Raw genomic sequence first — 13,985 nt, forward strand, 5'->3', positions numbered from 1 at the left:
CCCTAAACTGCAAAAGATTTGAAATGTCTTTTTCATTGCTCAACCTTTAAGTTTAATACCATTTGACTCAATCTTTCAGTACGTTTAAACCCATCACCCTGCGAAAGACATTCAGTCCGCGGCGCCGTTTTTCCTCTTCTATTGATCATTTACAGATACAAAAAGGAAGTCCACAGAAAAGGTCAGAAGGGCATTTTATGCCTATTGTATTATATTTCTATTTCCACCGAGCAGTCTGGCGTGGGTTGGGTAGCATATTGTAATATTTCGGAGCGTTTTGAAAAAGAAAGATGAGGCAAATATAGCCAGAGTTGATTTAGAGTTTTATTTTTTTTAATGAAGAGATGATGACATGCAATTATAATAAATTAATGTAAGAATTATTAATTTTAAAAAACTAAAAAAAATCCGATGTCATACTTTTAGACTACCAAGTTGTGGATACTAGTATGTTTTAAAGGAGGCAATGCAATCAGTATATTAACTTGATCTAGGGAATCCGAATTTTTTCAAATCCCTCTGAAGCAAATGCTTCAGTTGAGTTCATTTCCTTGCAGCCTTGTAGCAACTTTGAGGAGATTATTTTGTTCCCTCTACTTGGCATGAGGAGTAATGTATTAATTACACTTAATAAAAGCCTGCAGATTACAGAGGAGAGTAGCAAGGATTAAAAAAAATGAGACGGTGGCAGTCAAAGTGTTATAGGCTTCATACTGGGCATGTTAATGCGTTTAAAACCGCTCAATGTCCTCGAGCTGAAGTCGAAATTTAAACGTATTAGCATCTTATTCATTGCGAACAGGAAAATTCTTGTCTTGGAATGTGAGCAAGGCGGCTGTCCACAGAAGATGATAACTTCATGTAGCTTCTCATAAGATAATAATGATGTTTTTATTCATTCTTGTGCAGACTGCAATGGTATTCAAAGGCCACTCTGGCATCTATATGTGGTAAGATATCATGTTGAGAAATGGGAGGGATCAGTAATGAAAATGCAAGCCAAGAATTGTATTTATGGTATTTTTACATATTGATCCATTTTCTAGAGAGTTTTGTATCGTAGTTATGTGACATTAAGCAAGTTTTTCAAGCTCGAGTACCCAAAGAAAATCACACCAGAAGTCAGAAACCTTTTCCTGTGTTTCACAAGCATGCCATTGTAAATTTAAAAATAAGTGGTTGTGACAATAATGGATAAATAACTCTCAGTTGAAGATGGCAGCTCATTACTGTGTTGAATGGTTCCCAGATGGCTTTTAATTGCATGGAGTAAAGGTTCAGAAATAGACAATGAGTTTTGATGATAGTATTTTACCTATTTCTTATGTCATTGTGCTGTCACAACTGATGTGTAAAAGAGTGCTGAAGTTTTGATGAATTGGAGTAGTTTAAGAGGTTAACGTTGTGGGTAAATAATGGTGTTCGCGACAGAAGAATGATAATGGTGTATGCCGTCAAGACTTTTTGTTGACACCACGTTCATCTGACTTATCAAACTGGCCCAGCAGCATGTTTCTAAAATACAGAAAACAACCCAGCACAGAGAAATACCACAATAATGGCTTTCCCTGCTGTACTCATCATTTATCGATGAGTGCCTTTGTGAGTGCTCGGGCCCAAAAATTGTGAAATTTGCCGTGGAATGAGAACAAAGAAAGGGAAGGCAAAGAACAAACCCACACTTATAAGAAAAGGTTGCACTATCAATTAGCAAACATACTTCTTACAGTGTGATGCTGTTTTTGTGTGACTGTGAGCACTCGCTATGCATCAGTCAACCCCATTACCAAACCTTTCAGAAATGTCATTAGAATCAGTGACCTTTTGAAGACCACCACCATGCTCAAAAACAATATAATATCAACCTCATTGCATCAGCTCAAATGTTTATTCGTGATTGTCATTCTTGATTGTAGGCTGGAAGTACACACAGCAGGGTTTCATGGTTTTTAATGTGGTTGTTTTGTTTTTCAATTACAATGATAGAAATGTTCCTTCATTCAGTGACAGCTATATCCATCGATTTAATGACAGCAGTACCCGTCAATTCAAAGGATGTAAATATCTATCCATTTTATTCTTCTCCGACCAATGAGGCGGGTTCTGACCTGTTATGTTTTTATATATGATCAATATCGCCTGTTTGAACTAGTGTCAGTCAAATTGCTGCAACCAGATTTTGAAAACGATAGAATCGGTCTAAATCCATTTGAACTCTGTTTTTGAATCAGTCGAAACCAGGTTGTCCCTGTTTTAAACCTGTTTCAATCTACTAAAATGGTTTGAACCGGTCTAAACTGATTAAAAATTATCTAAACTGATTGAAAGCAGTTCCAACCGGTTTGCACTGATTCAAGCAAGTCCACACTAATTTTAACCAGTTTGAATCAGTCTAAACACGTTTGAATACGTCTAAACTGGCTAGATTGAACTGGTCTAAACCATTTGATAATAATGTGGCACAGTAAATTTCTAAGATCAGCATAAGAATAATTAATATTCAGGCAACGTGTGCTTTTTTCCCCCCGCACATGCTCGTTGATTTCAGTGATTCTATTGCTACAACAGCAAATCATGCAAATTGTTGTTATCTACTAATGTTTTGTATGCCATCCACCTAGACTCCTCCCAACATCTTCCCTGAGCTAATTTTCAGAGCGCTTGAGCGAGAAATTGATTCATTCTTAGCCAAGGGGATTTTACTTCTGACCTCCGTGCTTGGAAAAAATTTAAAAAATCACAAGGCTGAGGCTGAGAATATTGCAAAGAGGATTAGATATATCATTGTAAAAATCAGTTTAATGTCACCTTAGATTTGACATTAAATAAAGCGAAGAAGTCTCATTGGGAGAACAGGAGTAGTTTGACCTTTTGTGTCGATAGCTCTTTTCAAAGTATTTTATCCTGCACTAATCTCCCCAGGGCTTTGTTTCCCATCGCAAACATGACTTCTTGCTAAGCACCAGTCAACTCCCAATTTCGCACTGCCAACCCATTCCGTGTCACTCTGGGTTTCTTTCTCCGACTTTGATACGGCTCTTTCCTTAGTAGAAGTAGATGAAGAGATAATGATGCTTCGTCCTTGTGCTAATGACACATTTCATCCCTGTTGATAGGTTAGCTTGTAACTTCCCCACCGAGCTTTCGGAAGAGCAATTTAAACTGACGAAGGATTTGTAATTTGGTCCAACTGGCCCACAAGCATTTCTGCATTTCCAAATGATTTGCACGCCACTCTTGCTTGAAAGGTACTCACTTAGGTGTGTAGTTGTAAATTCCCACCAATGAAAAAGGTATCAAGTATTTATAGTTCTTTTACCCAGGTTTTACTATTTAAGCAACCTTGCTATAATGATTTGATTCCACAAACCATGCATTATATAGAAACACGATGTTGGTGTGTTGTCTGCCTCCAATTTAGCAAAGTTGGGTAACAGTTGGTTCAAAGAAGAAAATATTTTTTTTTGTTGCTCACCATAGCCCCCCAATGGAGTCTTCCTGATCCAGGGATTGAGATCCTTTAGAATCTCGCAACGGGGGACATCCGGTTCGTAGACATAGCATTAGCAACCACAATAAGTTGGAAATAAAATACTTTGCCCTCTGACTGTAGAGGCACCGAAGCAATATTGGTAGGCTTTGGATTTACGATTCATAAAGGTCTTCAAATGAAAAGTCATACCGACCCAAAAACATTATGAAAGTAGTCCAATAGAAGGTTGAATTTTAATGCGCCCACTTGTGGTAGATGTATAACAGATAAAAGAAGGCTTGATAAGATTTTTGGCATCTGTCTTTTTCTTTTCTACTTTTGCTATCAATGTCATATTGACTTGGAACTTCTTAGCTCCATCCATTTTGGAATAAATCCATTTTGACTGAGAGGGGTGACAAATTGGACGTCTATTGTTGCCAATTTAGAAAGTAAGAAGCAAATTTTACTTTTGTTTTCACAGTACACCAATCAGACACTGGAAAACAAAACAGTTTTACAATGCGTCGTTGAATACTTAAAAAAAATTAGATTACTTTCCTCATTATGCCCAGGAATTTGAAGTGTCATGCAGGGTTTCTATGGGGAGTGACGCAAAATCCATCAACGTGTCAAAGGTTATTTATGAATATTTAAAGCACACAGTCAAGAGTCAGACAGGATTAAAGTTTTGCCTTTAAAGAAAGCATGACATGGATATTGAAATAAATGAAAAGTAAAGTCGGGTCAGCCAATGTTTTTTTTTCCCAGTGAGTTCAGCTCGAGCAATTGAATCTTAACAAGCACAGTTAATCATCGATAGCTATTTACTAATCCGTATACATATTTGTTCAATCAATTTGCACATTAGGATGTTGTTAGCGATCGATAGTTGTGAACACTCGTGAGATGCTGATGACGGCTGGCGTCTGGCTGCCTGTGAACTGTTGATCCTCGAAGCAGCACAAACCAGAATTCATCATACATTCCAGGCTCGGGAGCATTAGCGCTGACAATTAATTCGAGGCCTGGCGAGCTTTACTAACTGCGGGGTTGTCAATAACTATTTAAGGCGCTCCACTGTGGAAATCAATCACCTCTTCTCCATGCCAGCAAAGAGGATATCGCAAAATCACCATAGTACTACTACATATCTCGGAATTCTGTCTGAGAGTATTTCATATTCTCCATGGTAACACTTTCATGAACAGCACAAGTCAATCTGTCAACATTTTGTCATATTGCACATTGCGGACTAAGACCCAGTTTTGACTGATGGCATCATTCTGACTCCCCCTATAAAACTTCACATTATTCTTCTTTCTTTCTTTTTTTACATTTTCTCTGCCATTTTCTATACGAACGGCTATAAATTGACTCTAGCATGAACATACAGTGACACGGTTTCATTACTCTATAGTGACACAGTACTTACTGAGAAAATGCATCCTGCTGGCGTATGAACCAAGTCAGCCAAAATATTTCAACTTATCTCCATTCATGTTCCTTTTTTCTTTCTTTTATTTGCATCTTCATATTTCAGTAGAAAAGTTCAGTTTGAATTTCAAATACGAGTTAGAGCTGGTATTCACTGAGGCAATTTTGAGGTAACATTTTAACCTCATGTAAAGTACTAGCTTCCAGTTAGGTTTTTACCAAGAGGCAATCTCTAGTGCTTTAAAATGATCTTTTTTGTGTGAACCTGCTGTTCTAACAGGGGTGGAATTTGAGATCAGAAAACTAGGGTCCCATATTTGTGAGAAAATAAATGATCAGCATTGAACCATATGCAAAAAAAAATCTTCACATGACGGATGTTGGTAAATTGATGGCCAAGTATATTAAAAAAAGGTTGTTAGCATCTCTTTCGTAAATAACACATCACATGTAAGTACCGAGAGCAGTTTAGCTATGGAAGGATAAAAGTAATGTGTAAGTCTTGGACAAAAATGAATGGTGTTGTTGGTGTTGTTGTTAACGTTGCACTGTGAAAGACAGCAAGCACATTGGCCACTAATTTCAAAATAATAGTCTGGTGGAGCTGGGACAACAGTGACTGTTGATTTGAGAACATAATATAAAAGTAAATATCTTATATAATGCCCTGCTTGACACTTTTTGATGTAGTTTGTGGCCAGTGTTTATACGCCAGAGAACATAGCCGTGTAGACAAACATATGACAAATAAAACGAATGTGTTTGCCTTTGCTTTCTGATTTGTTGTGTTTCCAGTAAAATGTGTGAAAGCCGTTAACAGCGCCATAAAAATCATCGTTGTCGAGGGACAAAAAAAGACACTGCTCAAACGATCTCACAAGGATTATCGTTTCAAGTCCAGTTTTTAATTAATGGAGGGAGAGTGAGGGTATTATTGCAGTTAAGTGTACGTAATTCTTTTATGATCCTCCCCTTCGTTGAGATGGTGTCATTATCCTCTGTGAAGGTCCTGCATGCTGCCAATTGTCTTTTTTTTCCTGTGGATCTTCATTGTTGTCCTATTTAGAGGCAGAGCAGGTCTCTGGAGAGCCTTCGACACACGGCAGATTCTATTTGTCACGATTTCTAATTTGTTTGCTTGGCTGGCTCTTAAAAAAATCCCTCTAGTTAACATGTTGAAGACAGATGAGGTCTCCACCAAATAGAAAAGACGTGTCATTGTCGTTTACTTTTCACCAGTGGGTCTGCACGCTTGACATTGATTTGAGCAGCAGTTGAGCATCTCCATAAATATGCAGGGTTACTCAGATGATGAAATTCCTTTCGCGGGGATTGCAGCGTAGCAGAAAAATAAATAAAGACAAATCCTAATAGCGTTCCTAATTGACCGCGGGAGATCGGTCGGGGATGGCCCGGAGTATTTCAGATGCCGCTTGCACGGAACGTTTCACAGGGCTCAAAGAATAACGTGTTTGTGTTCGAGTAGATGACATTGACTTTTTTAATAGCAGAATGACATTTTCATCCTTCTTGCTACGTGTCTGGACTGGATAGCGTGGCTCGTCTTTCACATAAATGTTTCTTTTACCACATTCAAGTGTGTAATATTCCATTGCTCGATGACACTTTAATGAGTCATGCGTCAGTCGCCTCAAGAACTTAACCCTTGATTAATCCTTCACATTGAACCTTTTTTGGGGGGTTGAAAATACGACTCTGTATATTGGTCAATAAAATTGAACCATAGCTATCTCTGACAGAACACAAATATTATATTTTGAAACTACTGCATCAAAGCTTTTTGTATGCAAAGTTATACATAGAGATGAACTTGGTACTTAGTACCTCCATTCTGTAAACAGGAAGATATTTTCACAAAATCATTGCAAATTAGAGCAGTATTTTTATTTAATTGTAATTGGGTAAAGTGGAAACAACTTTGATTGAACTAACAAATGTTTTGTTAATTAAAACATTTGTTTTTTCCTCTTATTTTTCCAGTGTTTCAATAGATTTTGCATCTTCTCGCTACTTGATTATTACTTGTTCTTAATCCGTGCACGTCGATTTTCCTACTGTATATTTACTTCCTCTTCATAAATCTATGTACAGCTTTGAACTTTTTTTGTTTGCCTAGCATTCATGTATTATTCACAAGCTTTTCAAAAATCCCAGAAACAAAAGATCGCTTCACGTGTCCGACAAAATGACTCTTTAGTCTGCGTTTGAGCACTTTGGCATAAATTAACTGACACTTAAACACTAAATTCAGCAGCATTGCAGCAAATTATCCCAAGGCAGGCACCTCACTTTCAATGTAGTCAGCAGAAAGCGCATCCGAGTTTGCACCGAGACTACTCTTTGCTGCACTGGAGACACTTTGCGCCGCAATCATTTCAGGAAATAAAGCCCACACATTTAAATCAAGGGGGACTTGGGCGGAAATGAACCCATCTCTCTTTGAAAGTCTCAGACCCTCGGCGGTCACGCTACATTTCTTGGCGCCCATGCTAATTTTCTTGACACGCTCTGAGGAGGGCCTCTGCTTGCACTTCTCATGCTGTGGGGATTAATATGAAACCTGTACTTGAGAGAGAATACAAAAGAGCTTTCTTAAGCTTCCTAATAGAAAGCGCAGGTGGATTCATCTGCTGGCGGGCAGCAGTGACGAGCAGTGTTGCAGGGAACACTTGATCACACGGCCTTGAATTGTCCGATGTGACTCATCAGGCTTCTTGGGGATTTACGTGTAACATGTGAGAAGACACAAAGCCGTCGATTTTACAGGGAAATTGCAATTATATGGACGATAACATCATTTCACCGTGTATAGATTGTGTGTCCGTGATGTCTGCAAGCACAAGGCATTGTTTTAATGCCTACACGGTAACAGATTTTAACCCGTTGATGCGTGAATTGTGATTTTTTTTTTATTTAACCGTCATAAGCAGTTCAATTAACTAGTTGGCTGTAAATGATGGCAGGGTTAGACGTCTTGGGTCATCACTTCCACCGAAACATGAGCATTCGCTGTTAAAGTTCCCATTTTAAATGAATCTTTTGCTAACAAAAGCGTGCAGTGAGTTAAATGCCATGAAGAAAAAAAAATCAATTTGAGAGTGGTAATTGGGGCCATTACCAGTGTGTTTTTCATCATTTTAATTGTATTCACTTAGTTTTAATTAACGTTGTATGAATTTATCATTTATAATAATATATATAAAAAGATATAAAAAATAAAATGATCACTCGTTTATTTGTCTTTAATGATATTTGCAAATAGGCACTTGCCCAATGAAGGTTGAAAGGTTCAAAGTGTCAAAATATATATATATATATATATATTTAAAGGACCCAAAATAGTCACTTGCGCTGTAAAGGGCTGTAAATGTCTTATGTGCCAATAGCTGTCAACTTTAATGACCACTGTTCTTGAAATGACAAATTACTGCATTTTTTCTGTCTTTGTCATATAAGCAAAAAACAAGAAGGGAAAAAAAAAGCTTAAAGAATAGCGAGGAAAAAACTTATATTTTGGGGACTTTTTTAAAAACTATATTGTTCCAGAGACCAAGAGCAAAAATTATCAATACTATATCAATAAAATGAAGAACAATAGATTGAACATTCCCGACACTAGTGCAAGTCTGACAACCCGTTCAAAAAGGTCTAGCTTTAAAACTAAAGATGTACACGATGCACATCTCAAAAACGTAATACTTTGATGTCTGCAACTTCTAATTACCAGCCAACATGAATTCTCCCCCATGCCGATGCTTCATTAAGTATCCCCTGCTGCCATAGTCTGTTTGCCTTGATTCTTCTTCTTGTGAAATGAGGGTTAGGACTGATTTGCTCATTATCTTTCAATTATTTGTCCTCTCTTTTGTTTAGAGTCCATTTCTTTGTGCACAATGTTGCACCTATTAAGCATTAATATTTTTCTAGAAAAGGAACATGGCCAACAGGTCTTCATCCACAGATGTCACCTGTCATGGTCAATGACACTGAAAGAGTGAATAAAGAGGACTGATGAAAATCAAGGCAAACAAAGAAGATTAAAATTTCATCCCTGCTGAGTTATTCCCAGCAATCTCTGCTGTCATTTCACATCCGCTCGCTCACAATGCTAATGATAAGGTCTGTGTATGTAATCACCGTTTCATTGTCAGACCATTTTTCTAAGCATTAGATATGCTCGTCTGCGTTCTTCATCTTGAAACACGTCTCTACGTTTTTTTTAATTAATAATCAAAGCTTATCTTCCACTGATTAATCAAGATCTGACAAAATGAACGTTAGGGGAACAACTACTGCCTTACATTTTGATCAAATCAGTGAATAACAATATGTCAATGTTGATTAATATGGCACAGTACACTGACTGACTGAAATTAATCAAATGGAGTTTATTGTGTTAGTCTGCTAAATGATGAGAGCATAAAAAGTGCAAATTTGTTATACCGTAACTCCTCAAAACGAGATGCAAGCAATTTAGTGATAAGCTATTAACAAATATATGACGAGGTCGGTCAAAAATATTGCTCACAAATGTCATGTAATTGACAAACTCTTTTTTTGGTCAATTTCATTCAATCGACCCATTGTTATTATTATTATTATTTTAACCCTTTGACGCTTATTGTCGCAAATTAGTAACCTTGCAGATCAAAGCAGCCTTAATAGTTTTGAGCCAAAGATGTTGCTTATTTGCATCTTGCATAAAACTATTTCTTTATATTGATGATTGTAAAGCAAAAATCCAAGTGCAAGGTTTTTAAATCTTTTTTTCTTTTTTAAAATTTTGGCTTCATGCTAAAAATGTCATATATTTTAAAGAAAACAATATTTTTTTTGATTCGCGTGTGTATCACAAGTTGCACAACTTTAATCAGCAGAGATGATGTAATTTATGCATCCCACCACCAAAATTATGCATTTTAACACTTGGATATGAGCTGCATCGTTATAAATCGTGAACGCAGAAATATGAATAACACTTCCAGTGAAGCAAGACCACCTCTTCATGCAATATGACCACCTTTGTAAGAATATTTGAACGGCAAAAATGTAGCCATTATTATTTTGCACTCAATTCAACATATTCATTTCTTTTAAACCTTTTTTTATGTGAAATTAAGAACAAGTAGAACCTTCGGGTGAGGGGGAAAAATAGACTGCTTTGCACCAAATTAATTGGACGTGATTTATTTCAATTTTAATAAACACCAACAGAAAGCGAATGTGACAGCAACCCGACCAAGCCTATAATTCAGGTGCATATTTTTTTGATTATGCATTCATTTCCTTCTCCAAATTGAATAATTTTCCTTACTTAAAACCTCCTGGTGCGACGCCTACATTGATGACATCCTGCACAGGAATTTCTCAGCTCAATAGACGAGTGACACACAATGCGCCATTCTTTTCAGATGACTGTCAGGTTTTTGTGAGGCCTTGTCAAAAAGGGGAACAATCCAACTTGCCTTTCTTTATACACCAACACTTTTTGCAGTAGAAGAGTTCCTGGTGAATGATTCCAATTATTGCCGAGGATACAAATTGTTGCCACGTGAGGTGAACGAGCAGATGTTAGCGAGGGCCCGCGAGACTTCAACACACATTAAACTGAGCAGATGAGAACATTAGCAACAGGTCAATTCAACATAGTAATCAATGAGTGTAATTAATACACTAGAGATGGAGATGATTGATGGTTTCGCTGCCACCGTCTGCCGCCTCACTAATAGACTAAAACGGGTGTCAAACTCATTTTTGCGTGGCTTGTGTTTGTGGTTGTGGTTTCCTTTGGAGGGACATTGTGTGAGCCAATCCCCAAAAATATTGAAAATATTTGGCTGCCATTGACGACGTGGCAGTCAGTTTTGGTTAGTTTTGCTTAATGGGTAGATTAGCGGAGGATTCGACAACTATTTCGATAGTCGATGGATCGTTTAAAGACATTATTTACCAGTAATTGTCCAATTGTGTTTTCCCAGCCAAGTCGTTGGATGCCACTGACAAATAATAACCATACATTTTATGATGTTGGAACGTTTGATCCATTTAAAGTGGCAAGGTTGACAGCAACTGAGGAATCTTCATTCAAATGAATTGGACTTCTACTAGTAATATACTCATTCAAATTGATGAGAAAAAAGCCACATAATTGGACGTCTATCACTTGTCACTGGCAGCCAATGAGTTAAATCAAAATGCCCATCTCTCATCTTATTTTATGAACCGTTTTATCCTCATTAGGGTCATGGGAGGGGGTGCTGGAGCCTATCCCAACTGAATCGGTGGCAAGCCGATCGCAGCAAAACTCTCGTTCATTTGTTACATTTTCGTCTAGCTCCCTTTTATTTAAATAAGTGAAAAAAATAGGTGTGGAAAGTTAATTACTAATCTTTTTTTTTTGGCTGGCAACCGATTCAGGGTGTCCCCCACCTGCTGCCTTTAGTTGGCTGGGAAAGACTCCAGCACACCTCGCACTTGTAAAGATAAGCGTTATGGAATATGAATTACTTTTTACGACTTGGGACCACCTTTTCAGTTTTGTAAAGCAACAAAACAGACAAACAAAAAAAACTGAATTACGGCAGTCGGAAAATAACTTTTATTTTCCATCCTGATTTCTGGCTTTGGTAGAATGGTTCGCCTGGACACGTACCGCAGTAAAACTAAGTTTTCATTTGCCCTATTTATACAAGATACGAAGCAAATAATACGCAGTAGTATTCATCGTAGTCCCCTCAGGGTATATTTACATGTTATTTGAGTTTTCATATGCATTTATGCATAACATTATGTATTACTTTTCATCATTCACTAGCATTCAGAGTTAATTTCTTGGGGATTTGAAATTTCTACTTCATCTGCATGTTTGTGTTTCGTTATTAGTGAACTCCGTAGTCATCAAAACTTTGCTTTCTGTCAAAACCGTGATGGATTCAGTATGCAGCCTGCGTCTTAGATCTACCCCCACAATCAAATTGATTCTTTCTGCTTCAGCCTTCTTGAGTGACAATCATCCCAGAACTTGGCGCTTAATCCTGCCGGATGATGCAGGAAGTCAGACTTTTAAAGCAAGTAACACTGTAAATATTGCTGGTAATATTCCACATTCATGGTGAATGTTCTTTCTTGCATTTTTCTGCAATGAGAAACTGACAAGTTGAAGGGAACCAGGCGCAATTTACGTATTTCTCCTCAATGAGACCACCGAACAGACACTGTCTTGAGATTTGGGTCTGTTGATTAGGACCAACCAGCGGAGTAGTTTTATCTGCAGCTGGCTTTTGCTTGGTTCTTATCTTCTGTTTTTTTGTGGGCAGGGTTCTGGCTCTCTGGCTTGTTTATTTGTTTACTCGCGTTCAGTGGTTTAATCACCAGACTGCAGGGTGCTTCATTGCCAGCATTTCTGTCCTTATTCAAACTCTAACATGTTTATTGTTGCTAATTTCATCTGCATTCTTTCCTTTAGGGAAAGGAAGGTGGAAAATAAATGAAGAATGAACTTTTTTTTGTATCAGATGAATGGAAAATGTTGTGTGTGGCAGCAGCCACGAAAGAACATACAGTTTTGCATACATGATTTAGTAAGCGCCGAGAAGGGCCTCCTGTTGTGCCGTCACATCCCGTTTAAGATCGTTTTCATCATCACTCAGGTACCACCCACGCAATATTCTATACCGGGAGTGATTGTTTAACTGCAAATATCAGGACAGGTCACAAATAATCGCATGAGCAATAACAATAGAGCCAAATATTTAAGTTTCAAGGAAGGTCAGACAATATATATTTCATGAAAATGAATGTTACTGTTTACAGACGCGCTGTTATGATGGAATAGAATGCAATTTCTCTCTAGCCTTTGTAACAAATTCAGGTGTTGACTTTGTATATCAAGTACTTAAACAACAATACAGCCTAGGAAACGATATATACAAAATTTGCATGATCCGTCCGGAAAGATGCATTGTACTTTCAATATACTTTTTTTTTTTTTAAGTCACAACCATTTCTCTTTCACGCAGTGCTTATCTTGATAGTTTAATTAGGATTTACAGCCATGAGGCTGTGAGAAATTCTTCAATTTAGCCTTATTTTTATGTGCCTGGTTCAAAAAACCAAATGTCCATGACCTGGGAATTCGGGCGCTAACCACTAAAACGCTGTGACTCATTGAATTCGGAGGACGGTCGTTTTCCTGAGATGGTAAATCATGTTGAAATCCGTTGGGAGAAACGGATAATAAGTTTACATTGAAATTTACTTCCATATATGTCATCACCAGTCAGAGTTGCAGACTCTGATGTATGCTACCCTGGTGAAAGTACTATGTGCTTTTTTCATGCATAAAAAAATATCCAATTAAAGTACTTCGTCATTAAATCATAGGACTGTCCTTATGAGTGAACCCGTGTTGGGAAATCCGTGAATAAAAGGAGACAAAAACTTTATACATAATTTCTTCTTTTTGTTAAACAGAAGCAGGCGAGTCACTTTAAAATTGTACGCGATTCAAAACAAATGTTTCACGATCTAACTCGCTATTGCGCCATTATTATGACATTAATTGGTGAAATAGAGGGAAAAAAAGTTCCAAATCTTTATGGAGGCTTGACAGAAAATTCCTTGTAGCTAAAAGAAAAGGCTGCAGGCTTTGATATTTTTCAACAATATTTTTTTACAATATGACGATGTATGCCTGTTTGCCATGAATCTGTTCCACATTTTTTAATAATTAAAAAGAACATACAAAATTGTAAAATGTAGAAACATTATTATATATGTTAATGGAAATAAACAAACTGGCTTTATTATTAATCATCAATCATTTTCTGAATTGGCTTTATTATTTTTATATATACATATAAAAAATATATTTCAATTTTAATCGTCCACTTCCTTTGATGGCGCTACACTCTTGTTAGCCAAGCTACTTCAACATTAAAGTCGTCTTTTCACATTGTACTTGCCAAGATAATTAATGCATGTACTCGACTGGCCCGACATCTGTTCTGCTATTCCGAAATTCATGCGTCAGAAGTTAATTCATGGTCCTAAATGA

This window comes from Stigmatopora argus, chromosome 11, assembly GCF_051989625.1.
Source record: "Stigmatopora argus isolate UIUO_Sarg chromosome 11, RoL_Sarg_1.0, whole genome shotgun sequence".
In the NCBI taxonomy this organism is placed as follows: Eukaryota; Metazoa; Chordata; class Actinopteri; order Syngnathiformes; family Syngnathidae; genus Stigmatopora; species Stigmatopora argus.